Here is a 14663-nt window from a genome sequence, read left to right as displayed (position 1 = left end):
ATATATTTAAAATATACAATTTAGTATATTTTTCCGTATGTATTCAACTGTGAAAGAATTCCCAAGATAATAAACATACCTTTTATTAAATTTCTTCATGTGACTATGAAATACACACTTATTGTCTTGTCCTGAAATCCATCCTGCTTTCCCAAGCAATAGTAGTTCATCTGTAGATTAGTTTGGGGTTTTTTGTTTTGTTTTGGTTGTTTTTTGTTTGTTTGTTTTGCTTTCAAATTTTATATAGATGTAATTATACAGTATGTCTATTTTCTTCTGGGATATTCTTTTTTCACTAAGCATATATTTTAAGATTTATCCACATGTGGTATGTATCATCAACTTATTCCTTTATAATTCTGAATGGTATTATAGTATGTGGATATACCTGAGTTTTTCCATCAAGTCATAATTGATAAATATTTGAGTTGGCTCCAGTTTTTGGACATTGTGAATAAAGCAACTGTGAATGTTTGTGTATAAAACTGTCTGTGAACGTATGATGCAATTATCATAGGTAAAATTACTTAGCAGTAATAAGCAAGGTTGCAGGATACAAGGTTAATATACAAAAGTCAATTACTTCCCAGACTTCTTGGAAAGATGGCAGAGTAGGAGGACCCTGGGCTCACCTCATCCCACAGATACAACTAGATAACACTCACATCAGTGGTAATACTCCAGAAAATGACCTGAAGACTGGCAGAAGAAACTCCACAACTAAATATAAAGAAGAGACCACACCTAAAAGGGTAGAAAGGCAATGCAGTTGGAACTAATAGACTTTTGGGACTGTCCACAAGAGTGAGGGATGCTGCAGGCATATAGAGGGGAAAGAATCAAACCCTCACAGCAGGGGGCCCACATGAAGAAGACAAATCACCATAACATTACCATAACACCAAGTTCCTACAACCAGAAGGACTTAAAACCTGGAATTAAAAAACAAACAAACAAACAAACAAACAAACAGTGTGCTGGCCTCTGGGGGAGCCTGGAAGGAGAGGACACTGAGTCCTTGCCCTTAAAGAGACAGCACAACAAACAACCTAGAAGCAGCAGTTTGAAAGACGCCTAGGAGTGAGTTATTTACTAATCTCAAAATGTGTCCTGGAGGGATAGAAATCTCTAGGGAACTCCTCCAGGAAGACAACTGGCAAACACCATTTCCCTTCCCCAGGGTAAACACAGGGTCAACTGTGGACTCCCTACCTAACTTGCTAGCACTGCCTCACCCTCCACCCCTCCATACACACACTGTGGTTCCCCCAATCCACCCCTCTGGACAGCCTGCCTCAGTCTGGGTGATGTAGGTGCCCTGGCACATGGCACCCTGCTGCATTGTACTTCAGCGGATCTGCCTTTGCCAATATGCTATTGGCAAGAGCCCATACAAAGAGGTGCCATAGACCAGGCAGTGTGCAAGCAGCACGACAGTGTCAACACCATTCCTAAGTGAGTCCTGCCCTAGAGAAAAGGAAAGATAACCCCATATACCAGTTAGATAGAGACCCAGCAGTGGGCTGAAAGGAGACAACTGGTCTGATTGCAGGCTCCGCCCAACAAAAAAAGCTTCTCAGGACACCACAGGAAAAACACCCTTTGGTGCTACTGCGTCTCTGGAAAATGCCTGATCGGAGTCAACTAAAGCCCACGGTATCCCCAGACTGGCCCACTAACACCACAGGGACCAAACACTGCCCACAAAAGGCAAAGAGAGCCATTGCAGATGACTGGACTGAAGGAAAAAGTGTCCCAGCCACAATAGTAGGGCACACACATCACACATAAAAGACACCTATGAAGTGCCAGTTTCCAGTGAACAAAGGACACTGCACAGCAAAGCACTACAGGACTTCTTCATAAGGCCATTACTTTCAAGTGCAGGAGATATAGCTATCTTTTCCAACACACAGAAACAGACACAGAGTTAAACAAAATGAGGATACAGAAGAGTATATATCAAAGAACAGGACAAAAGCATAGCAAAAGATTAAGCAAAATGGAGGTAAGTAATATGCCTGATAGAGAATATAAAGTCATGATCATAGAGGCACCTGGGTGGCTCAGTCAGTTAAGTGTCTGACTCTTGATTTCAGCTCAGGTCAAGATCTTGCAGTTCATGAGTTTGAACCCAGCACCAGGCTGTACACTGATGTTGCAGAGCATCCTTTGGATTCTGTCTCTCCTCTCTGCCCCTCCCTTGCTCTCTCTCTCTCTCTCTCTCTTGCTCTCAAAAATAAATAAATAAACTTTAAAAAAATCATTATTATAAAGATACTGGACTTGAGAAAAGAGTAGAAGACATCAGTGAGACCCTTAACAATGGAATAAGAAAGAACCAAACAGAGATGAAGAATACAATAAATGAAATTAAAAATACTCTAGATGGAATAAATAGTAAATTTGACAAAGCAGAACAAATCAAACTGGAGGACAGAGAAATGGAAAGTAGTCAAGCAGAGCAGGGGAGAGGAAAAAATATTATGCAAAATGAGAATAGACTTAGAGAACTTGGTGACACCATCAAGTGTAATAATATTTGCATTATAGGAATCTTAGAAGGAGAAGAGAAAGAAAAGGGATCAGAAAATTTGCTTGAAGAAATAATAGCTTAAAACATTCTGAATTTGGGGACAGAAACAGAAATCCAGATCCAGGATGCACAGAAATTGCCAAACAAAATCAACCCAAAGAGGTCTATAACAAGACACATAGCAATGAAGATGGCAAAATGTATTGATAAAGAGAGAATTTTAAAAGCAGTAAGAGAAAAGAAAGCAGTTATATATAAGCCTTATATATAAGGCCCAGCTGATTTTTCAGTAAAAACTTCGCAGGCCAGAAGGGAGTGGCAAAACATATTCAAAATGCTGAAAAGAAAAAAAAAAAATCTACAACCAATGGAGCACCTAGGTGGCTCAGTCAGTCGAGTGTCCTACTCTTGATTTTGGCTCAGCTCATGATTCCAGGGTCTTGGGATCAAGCCCTGCATTGGGCTTTGAACTGGGCATGGAGCCTGCATAAGATATTCTCTCTTCCTCTGTCCCTCTCCCCCACTCATGCTGCTCTATCTCTCTCTGTAAAATAAAATATAAAAAATAAAAAATAAATAAATAGGAAAAAATCTATAGCCAAGAATACTCTATCCAACAAGGTTATCATGAAGGAGATATAAAGAGTTTCTCCAACAAAAAAAAGTTAAAGGAATTCATGACCCCTAAACCACCCCTACAAGAAAGGTTAAAGAAGAATCTTTGAGTAGAAAGACCATAAGCAAGAGTTAGAAAAGCAAGAAGCACAAAAGCAGTAAAAATAAGCGTATCTATAAAAATCAATCAAGGGACTCACAAAATAAAAGGATGGAAAGTGTGACACTTTTTCCCAAAAAGTGGTGGGGAAGAGAGGAGTAAGAATGGGTTCAAACCCAAGCTACCATCAACTTAAATATAGACTGCTATATATGGAAGGTGGTATATACAAACTGAATGGTAACCACAAATCAAAAATCAATAAAGATATGCAAAAAATAAAGATATAGCCATCTAAATATATCACTAAAGAAAACCAACTTACTGTGAACGAAGAGAGCAAGGGAAGAAAGTAGCAGAAAAGAGTTACAAAACAACCATAAAACAGGCAGCAAAATGGCAATAAATACACACCTATTAATAATTAGTTTGATTGTAAATAGACTAAAAACATCAACTAAAAGACATAGGGTGACAGAATGGATTTAAAAAAAAAAAAGACCCATCTATATGCTGCCCACAAGAGACTCATTTCAGACCTAAATACACATGCAGATTGCAAGTGAGGGGATGGAAAAGCATTTATAATGCAAATTGATATGAAAAAAAAAGCCAAGTCAGCAATATTTATCTCGGACAAAATAAACTTTAAAACGAAGATTGTAACAAGAGACAAAGAAGGACACTGTACAATCATTTAGGGGGCAATCCAGCAAGAAGATGTAACAATTATAAATATTGGGGCACCTGAGTGGCTCAGTTGGTTGAGCATTTGACTCTTGATTTTAGCTCAGATCATGATCTGACCATTGTGAGATCAACCCCTGCATCAGACTCTGTGCTGGGTGTGGTGGAGCCTGCTTAAGAGTCTCTCTCCTCTGCCCCTCCCATTCACGAGCTCTCTCTTTCTCTTTAAAATAAAAACAAAACAGGGGCGCCTGGGTGGCGCAGTCGGTTAAGCGTCCGACTTCAGCCAGGTCACGATCTCGCGGTCCGTGAGTTCGAGCCCCGCGTCAGGCTCTGGGCTGATGGCTCAGAGCCTGGAGCCTGTTTCCGATTCTGTGTCTCCCTCTCTCTCTGACCCTCCCCCGTTCATGCTCTGTCTCTCTCTGTCCCAAAAATAAATAAACGTCGAAAAAAAAAATTAAAAAAAAATAAAAATAAAAACAAAACAAAAAACAATTGTAAATATTTATGCACCTAACAGGAAAGCAAACATAAAGGGGCACCTGGTGGCTCAGTCAGCTGAGCATCAGACTCTTGATTTTGACTCAGGCCATGATCCCAGGACTGTGGGATCAAGCCCCACACTGGGCTCTGTGCTGGGCATGTATCCTGCTTGGGATTCACTCTCTCCCTACGCCCCTCTCCCCTACTCTCATACAAACTTTCTCTTTCTCTCTAAAATAAAAAATAACTAATAAAAAAATTTAATGAAGGAAATAATTGATAGTGATACAATAACAGTAGGGGACTTTAACATCCCACATACATCGATGGACAGATCATCCAAACAGAAAACCAACAAGGAACCAGTGGCTTTGAATGTCACATTGGATCAGATGTATTTAACAGATATGTTCAAAATATTCCATCCTAAAACAGCAGAATACACATTCTTTTCAAGTGAACATGGAAAATTCTCCAGAATAGATCACATAGTAGCTCACAACACAGGCCTCAACAAATTCAAGAATATTAAAGTAATACCATTCATCTTTTCTGACCACAATGTTAATGAAACTGCAAATAACCACCAGGAATAATCTGGAAAGGCCAAAAACACATGAAAGTTAAACAATATGTTATTAAACAATGAATGAGTGAATGAAGAAATCAAAGAGGAAATAAGAAAAGTGCATAGGAACAAACAAAAATTAAAATACAATGGTCCAAAATCTTTGGGATACAGCAAAAAATTTCTAACAGGGTAGTTTAGAGCAATACAGGCATACATCAAGAAGCAGGAAAAATCTCAAATAAACAGCCTAACCTTACACCTAAAGGAGCTAGAAAAAGAAGAACAAAAAAACACAAACCTAGCAAAATGAAGAAAATAATAAAGATTATACCAGAAAAAATTGACATAGGAACTAAGAAAATAATAGTTTCATTATTATTATTGAACTGTTGTTCAACGAAACCAATAGTTGTTTCTTTGAAAAGATCAATAAAATTGATAAATCTCTAGCCAGACTTATAAAGAAAAGAAATAAATCAAATAAACAAACTCACAAGTTAAACAGACAAAATAACAAACAACACCACAGAAATACAAATGATTGTAAGAGAATATTATGACAACTATATGCCAATAAAGTAGACAACTAAGAATAAATGGATAAATTCTTAGAAACATATATCCTACCAAAACTAAAGCAGCAAGAAATAAAAAAATATGAACAGACTTATTAGCAGCAAGGAGATTGAATCAGTAAAAGAAAACACAAACAAACAAAAACAAAACAAAACAAACAAAAGAAAACAATAAACAGAAGTCCAGAACCAGATGACATACTGTCAAGATGTTAGATCTTCCCAACTAGATGCATAGATTTCTTATAATCCCAATCAATATCCCAGGAAGTTACTTGTGTATACTGGAAAACTGATTTTATAGTTTATATGAAGTGGAACAAGAGCCCCAGAGTAGCCAATGCAATATTGAAGGAAAAGAACAAAGTTGGAGAAGTTACACTTCCTGACCTGAAGACTTACTATCAGTCTACAATAATTAAGACAGTATGGTATTGGTAAAAGAATAAATACATAGGTCAATGGAACAGAATAAAGCCAGAAATAGGTCCCCATAAATATAGTCAACACATTTTTCAGTCAGTATCTTTAATTTTTGGACATCATAATAGTGTGTTGTATGTCACTGAGATTTTAAGTAGATTTCCTAATTACTAATGATACTGAGAATGTTTTATGCAGTGATTTTCAATCTGTATATACCTTTTGATGAAAAATTCACTAAAATATCTTTTCCAATTCTATTTAATGGTTAGTTTTCTTTATCTAATTTTGAAACTACTCTGTGTATACTAAATGAAAGTCCATTATCACATATTTAATTTGCAAAATTTTCTTGAACTCTGTAACCTGTGTTTGTATTCTCTTAATTGTATTTTGGAAAAACAAAAACTCTTAAATTTTATGAAATTCAGTTCAATAATTTAAAAAGCATATCTGATTATTATTCTTTAATATAATGTGTCCTAGAAGTTTTTTTAATTTTAAGTTTTACATTTAAATTTATGATCCACTTTTACTTTATTTTTGTATGGGATGTAAGGTATAGTTTGGGGTGCATATTTTTGTATATGATCATCTAATTGTTCCAAATCTATCCATTTTGTATTGAATTACCTTATCATTTTGTTGAAAATCAACTAAGACTATATGTGCAGGTCTAGTTGGGGGCTTCCTATGCTAATTTACTGATTAATTTTCTATCTTTATGCCACTAGCATTCTGTCTTCATTAAGTCCTCCAATTTTGTTAACATTGTTCAGTTACTTTACATTTCTATATAGGTTTTGGAATCAGCTTTTCAATTTCTATAAGAAAAAGTCTGCTGGAAATTATATTGAAATGTGATTAAATCTATATATCAACTTGGAGAGAACAGAAATATTCACAATATCAAGACTTGGATATATGATGATTGTATATGTCTCCTTTTATATATGCCTTCATCAGTTTATCTTAGCAATACTTTTTAGTTATCTCTCTTCGGGTCTTACTTTTATTTTGTAATCAAATGTGTCCCTAAATATTCTCTTTTTAGGCTATGGCAAGCAATATTTTTATTTAACTTTCTAATAGAATGCCATTAAAATAAGAAATTTAACTGTTTGTATAGTAAACTTGTATCCTCTGAACTCGATAAACTCACATATTAGATCTAGTACTTTTAGTATGTTACATAAGATTTTCCTACATAGAAAAAAAACAGATCATCAGGTCATTTCTTCCTAATATTAATGATTTTTATTTCCTTTTACTTACCTTAATGCATTGGCTAGAATCCCCAGTACAAAAGCAAATAGACATTATAATAACAGACAGCCTTGTATTTTTTTATAACAGAGACAAAATATTCAGTCTTTCTTCACTGTGATGTAATCTATCAAATTTCATAGACTTCCTTTATCCTATTTGTAAGTTCCTTTCTCTTTCTAGTTTTCTGAAATTTTTATCAGGAATTCATGATGGATTTTGTCAAATGTTTTTTATGCATTTATTAACATCACATGTAGTTACTTCTGTCTGAAATTATGGGGGGAAACAGTAATTGATTTTTAAATGCAAAAATTTCCCCTGCATTTGTAAGATAAGTGCTTCTTGGTCATGATACAGGATAATGTTATATATCATTAAACTCAATTTGCATAATTTTGTTAATACTTTTTATAGCTGCATTTATGAAGGAATTTGATAACTAATTTTATTTTCATGAATGTTTTCCTCTGCCTTTGGTATCATTATAGAGATGGCAATATAGAATGGGTTCAACTCTTTAAGAAGATAAATTGAGTGATAATTAGCATGCACATTGCAATAACCCTCTGAGTGAAATTAAGAAATAGCTCCAAGATGAAAGTAACATTGGCAGACAAATAGGTAGTTGAAGGACATATTCTAAAATATTGATGCATGAATATTTCCAAAACCTGAAAAATTTTATACCACCAAAATCTTCTTTTTTATCAAATCTGTACATAAATTTTACTGCTGGCATGTCCACATGCATTCAAGAATTTGATTACATCTTTTACAAGGCCCCACAATCTTCTCTCACCTTCAGTGAGAAACAGTAGTATATAATCTATTGAAAAAATGGAAATTACATAAAGGCACCAATGAGTGTGAGTTTAAGAGACTATAATAAAGGCTGAAGTAATGTCTGAATGACCTTTACATAATCCCAATTTGGGACACCCTGAGAGATGTACAAGTTTAAGGTTAGCCTAGAAGAATTTATTAATTTTTGAATACATTTGGGTCATTCTTCATTTACAAATATTTTCACAACTCGGTCCTGAATTTGCTTTGTCCTGATTCCATAAATGACTGGATTTAAACAAGGGGGAACAACCACATACAGATTGGCCAGGAGGATGTGGATGTAGCAAGGAATATTACTGCCAAATCAGTGAGTCATAAAAGAGAAAAATGCTGGTGTGTAAAATGCTAAAATGACACAGACATGGGAGCCACATGTGCTGAGTGCTTTGAGTCTGGCATCCCTGTAAGGAAGGTGGAAAACAGCTCGTAGGATCTGAACATAGGAGAGGGCAATAAGGATCAAATAAAAAATCAGGGCAGCAATGGTATATAAGCCATAGATGATGTTGACCCTTATGTTAGCACAGGAAAGATGCACGATTCCCATGTGTTCACAATAGGTGTGAGGAATAATGTAGTATCCACAAAAGGGCAATCATTTGAGAAGAGGGCAGAAAGGGATGACAAGAAGGACTGGCCTCGCCACTACAACAGAGGCCATGATGGCTACCACTCTGTTGGTGAGAATAGTGGTATATGTCAGTGGATAACAGATGGCAACAAAGCAGTCAGTTGCCATGCCAGCAGTACAATGGATTCCATGCCAGTGTAGGTATGGATAAAGAACATTGGGATGAGGCAGCCTTCAAATTTTATCTCCCTGAAGTTGAACCAGAAGATAGAGAGCATCTTGGGAATGGTAGAAGTGGAGAGGCCTACATCAATAAAGGAGAGAAGAGCCAAAAAATAGAATACGGGTTGATGAAGACTCTGCTCAGTCTTGATCACAACCAGGATTGTGACATTTCCCACAAGTGCTATCAGATAAACAACAAAGAAAGGGAAAGCAATCCAGATATGGAAAGCTTCCAGACCAGGTATACCCAGCAGAAGGAAGGCAGAGGGATTTGAAGCAGTGTCATTGACAGAGGACATCCTGCTGAGAACTGTTGGAAAATATCCTATGGTCTTCTTCAGTATTTCTGGGGAGACATAAGGCAATATGTGGTGTTTGGATATCACTATATATAGTAGCATACCAATTAGACACTTAAAATCATAATGGAAACATTTGAGGACAATTGACTATTAAATTCAAATTATTGACTATCCCACTTAATATTCCATGGGAACTGTGGAAGTTAGAAACAATCTTTTCTGGTGGTAGTGTGGTGTAGTGATCCATGATCATCTTTAGCTCATTCTTTTGTGAAATCCTCATCTATATTCACTAGTACCAGCTGAAAACGCTGCCAGTAAGCAAAACTTGTATTACATTTTCAAGTTACTTTGATTAGTTGAGTGGAAACATAAGAGAAAACTACAATATGTTGTGAAAAACTACAATATGTTGAGGAATTGGAATGGGAAGAAACTTTGGATATGAGGATCAAGAATGTCTACATATAAAGCTTATTTACCTGTCATAGTCCCTTCTTTGTTAAGTGTTACTTTTGCCTTTATTTGCTTTAATGAGACTGTGTTTGTATATATATATCTTTTAATAAAATGGTGCTTTTATGCTATGGTTGGTGAATTTATTATTAGTATTTTTCTACTTTTACAGTAAAAAAATTCACCACATAAACAACTCAAAGAAAAGATAATTTTAAAACAAGTAAAAACTAGTAATTAAATTTAGCATCCATATATGATACTTGAAAAAAGAAACTTTAAGCAAATTAGGCAAAAACTAAAAGTGGTTCAATTTAGTGAAAGGAATACATGAAAAATCTGCAGCTAATATCATACTGAATGGTGAAACACAGAAAGATTTGTTTCTAAGATTGGGAATAAGACAAACATATCGACTGGCATCAATTATATTAATATTTTACTGGAGATTCCAACAAGGTGAATATATCAAGAAAAAATGAATAAAAAGACAGTAAGATTGGAATGAAAGAAGTCAACTTTCCCATTCATAAGTCATATGAACACTTAGATAAAAATCAAAGAATTTAAAACCATTTAGCTTATCAATTAATCAGGTATAGAATCAATACTTTTCTATATACTGTTAGCAAACAATGAGAAATTAAAATTTAAGTTAAAATTCTGTGAAAATTCATACTACCACTTACAGTGGCATCAAAAGCATGGAGTAGTTAGCCATAAGCACTTAAAATTATAAAACATGACAGTAATTAAAGACCTAAAAAAGTTTTAAAAGTGGTTTGAAAGACTGAAATATGTTAAGATGTCAGTTCTTCCTAAGTTGCTTAATAAAACAACTTCAGTCAGTAACCAAGAAATTTAAGCTCATTGTAAAATAATTATACGAATACCCTAAATCCATTGGAAAAAGAATAACAAAACATCGGAACTTAAAATAAAAGACTTCAAACTTTATTATTTTTTTTTCAACGTTTATTTATTTTGGGGACAGAGAGAGACAGAGCATGAACGGGGGAGGGGAAGAGAGAGAGGGAGACACAGAATCGGAAACAGGCTCCAGGCTCTGAGCCATCAGCCCAGAGCCTGACGCGGGGCTCGAACTCACGGACCGCGAGATCGTGACCTGGCTGAAGTCGGACGCTTAACCGACTGCGCCACCCAGGCGCCCCATCAAACTTTAAACAGTATAGTAAGTCATTATGATAACAGACAAATAGATAGGGAGTGCTTAATAAAAACAACAGAATAGACATATTTTACATCCTCAGTCAAATGTTCTAAAGTGACCAATGTAGTAATTCAGTGAAGATAGCACAGTTTCTTATACCAATAATTCTGGTGCAACTTAATATATATTTTTATATATATACATGTGTGTGTACACACATACACACACACACACATACACAGACACACACACACACATATATATATAGAACCTTGATTCCAACTTCACAACAAAATCAAATATTAATTACATTTCTAAAATAGAACTAAGTATTAAAAACAAAACTCCAATTTTAACATGTGTGAAATCACAGGAAGAAGAGTATCTTTGCAACCCAGTAGGAAGTAATATTTTTTTTAGAACACAAAAGCAATAGCCATAAGAAAATAGCCTTGTTACATGTTATTAAATTTTGAAATTTACTGTTAAGTGGACTTAGAGGACAAAGACTGGGAGAAAGCATTCACAATCCCTTACTTCTGTAAGAGAATTTGTGTTAGGAACATACGACAATGCTTATAACTAACAAAATAAGAAAACAAGCAATGGGAAAAGGAGAGACCTACACTGACACTTAGCAGAGAAAAATATACAAATGACACTGAATGTCTCAAAATTATTAGGCTTCAGGAATTGTACATTAAAACTAACATGACATCTTGTTACATACCTACTAGAATGGCCAAAATTAAAAAGCACAACACCAAATTTTGGCAAGGATGTGGAGCAACAGATTCTCTTAATTACCTATGACTGAACTCCTAAGAGCTTACTCAAGACGAGGAAAGCACATGTCCACACAAAGACTTGTATAAGAATGTTTGTAGCGGCTTTATCCACAACTGCCCTGTGTGGAAACAACACAAATACTCATCAACAGTGGGTAGACAAATCAATTTTGGAATGTTTACCCAATGAAATTCTACTCAGCAATAAAAATGGATTCACTCTATGTGCAACAACATAGATGATTCTATATCATTATATTGAACTATCGACTGCTACTAGTTACTAAAGAGTACTAATTACATAATTTCATTTATATGAAGATCCAGAGCATACAAAGAAAATGGGTATCTGGTTGGCTCAGTCAAGAGATCCTGTGACTCTTGATCTCTGGGTTGTGAGTTTGAGCCCCATGTTGGGTGTAGAGATTACTTAAAAATAAAATCTTAAAAAAAAATGGGTACTGAAAATATCCATTCACTGGTTGCCTGGGGATTGAAATTGGTCACAGACAGATTGGGAAGGAACAAAGAGGATTTTTTGAGGTGATAGAAAAATATTATATCTTTATAAAGGTGTGGGATATATAGGTATATCCTTTTTCAAAACTGTACAGATAAGATTTGTATATTTAAACACATGCAAATTTTACTTTAAAAAATCAAATCCAAGCGTGGAGAGAATAGAATGTTTACAGTTGTTGACATTGTATGATGAGAGCATTATGCATTTGTGTTCATCTGTAGATGTTTGAAATGCTCCATAATTAAATGGTTTGATACATAAAACTAGTGAAAATAAGTGCCATCTTTTTATGAAGTATGGTATCATTTGCTTTAATAGAATATTCTGTTTTGGAGCTTATTTTATTTTATTTTATTTTTTTAAGTTTATTTATTTTGAGAGAGAGAGAGAGGGAGAGAGTGAGAGGGACGGAGGGACAGAGAGAAAGAGAGACAGAATCCCAAGCGGCCCTGCGTCATCAGTGCAGAGACCTATGTGGGGCTCAAACTCACAAACTGTGAGATCATGACATGAGCAGAGATCAAGATTCGGACACTTAACCAACTCAGCCTCCAGGGTGCCCCTGGAGCTTATTTTAAATACAGAATGATTTACCTCAACTAATACAGAGCTAAAATTCTTAAAATCCAACTAAAATATTTCACATCCCTACTCAGGGAGCATAAAATAAAATAAATAACCTATCTTAAGGTTATGATTTTGTTTGGAATAAACTTAACATTTATTCCTGATATTTTCTTTTTTATTCATACTCATACATAAGCTTTTAAGTCAAATGCTAACCATGGTATATTCTTTATGATTATTTGCAACAAGTTCACTGATGATCAAAATTACTCTGAATAATGACATCCGATGGGAAGTATACAACCACACAGCATGCTAGCAGTATATCCGAGGATGTGCCTTAACTATTCCCTCTGAGCTTTCTTAAATGTATCATTTGTTTTGCTAGTAGTATGGTATTTTTGTGCCCTACTAAAATTCGTCAAACATCTTCCTGAACACACTCAATCAAATTTCATATTACTCTATTATTAAAATTCAAACTTATTTTAAGAAGCCAGAGCCTTCATCAACTGGGAATGTACCAATTGAGATGGCCTTTGGGATGTATATTTTTCTCTACTTCAGATATGTACATAGCTACTGTTCTGCTTTATTTGACTGACTTTATGCCAGCAAAAGTCAATCAAAGAAAATAATACTTACCAAACACTGTACTTGGTGCTTTATAAATATTCTCATTCAAATTTCAAAACAACTCTCTGAGGTAGATGCTGTTATAGCAGATTTAAAGTCAAATTTAGTATAAATTTGTATAAAGTATAAAACCAAGTATAAAGCTAATATTAAGAGAGTCTAAGGCATTTGTCTTAGATAACTCATAAACATAAGTTGGATGATTAGAAATTGAGTATGTGTCTCTCTCCCTGTTACTAAATTCACCTTGAGCAATAGTGTTTTTGCTAAGGTAAATATAGAAGTATTTATAGAGGTAAATTTATAAGTTAAAAGAAAATAAATCTTCTATTTAAAACTGTACAGTTATTTAAAGCCTATAGATCCATGAAAGTTACTTTATATAGTAAAGTATGGAAATTACTTTATATAGTAAAATATTCATTTTTTTCTTCCTGTCTTATTTTCTGTAGTGTTTAACAGTCAGACAATAAAATAAAAAAGATAATGTGTGTTCTTCAAGAATAAGAAGAAAGAGGTTGACAATTTAGACCATTAATCATCTGATCTAAACTTGGTGGGGGTCCAGGGTGGTCCCAGGGCCAGGAAGAGCTAAGACTGGAAGGAAAGAAAAGCCTGAGGATTTCAGTGGACCTTGGCAACTAGAGCAATGAAAATATGCTGACTTTTTGGGGGAGGGGAAGGGTTACACAAAGCAAAGGCAAGTGAATTTCAGGGAGCTATTTTTGGCTAGGAAAAGGTGTTGGAATTAAAACGTGGCAAATAGGACCTGTCATTCTCTAAGACTGTATCTCAACTCTATTTGTTGTTGTGCTGATGATACCTGGTAATCATGCTGATGATCTGGTAAGAAGTACATCCATTTGAAACTGGAAATTTCAGTGGTTTAAAGTTTAATTAAAGAGAATCATAGGGGTGCCTGGGTGGCTCAGTCGGTTAAGTGTCAGACTTCGACTCAGGTCATGATCTCAGGGTTTGTGAGTTCGAGCCCCACGTCGGGCTCTGTGCTGACAGCTCGGAGCCTGGAGCCTGATTCAGATTCTGTGTCTCCCTCTGTCTCTGCCCCTCCCCCACTCGCACTCTGTCTCTGTCTCTCAAAAATAAATAAACGTTAAAAATTAAAAAAAAAAAAAGAGAATCATAAATGTGAAGGTCAGACTTTTGAGGCTACTTGGCGAAAGCTTCTTTTCTGTTAACATCCAGAGAGAAAGTCAGTCCTCTCCTTTCTATCTATGGTTTTGCAACCATTTCCATGGTTCTGGGTTCCGATCACTCACCCAGGCTAACATTTGCAGCGAAGTCCACCATACCATAGAGTG

The 14663-nt window shown here is 35.3% G+C and overlaps 1 pseudogene; it reads right to left on the bottom strand.

The window, feature by feature from the left end:
• Positions 1-8224: 8224 nt before the first annotated feature.
• LOC123602460 lies at positions 8225-9200 on the bottom strand (annotated as a pseudogene).
• Between the last annotated feature and the right edge of the window lie 5463 nt (positions 9201-14663).

Source organism: Leopardus geoffroyi, chromosome D1 (genome assembly GCF_018350155.1).
Source record: "Leopardus geoffroyi isolate Oge1 chromosome D1, O.geoffroyi_Oge1_pat1.0, whole genome shotgun sequence".
Lineage (NCBI taxonomy): Eukaryota > Metazoa > Chordata > Mammalia > Carnivora > Felidae > Leopardus > Leopardus geoffroyi.
This window is presented reverse-complemented; position numbering and strand designations above follow the sequence as displayed.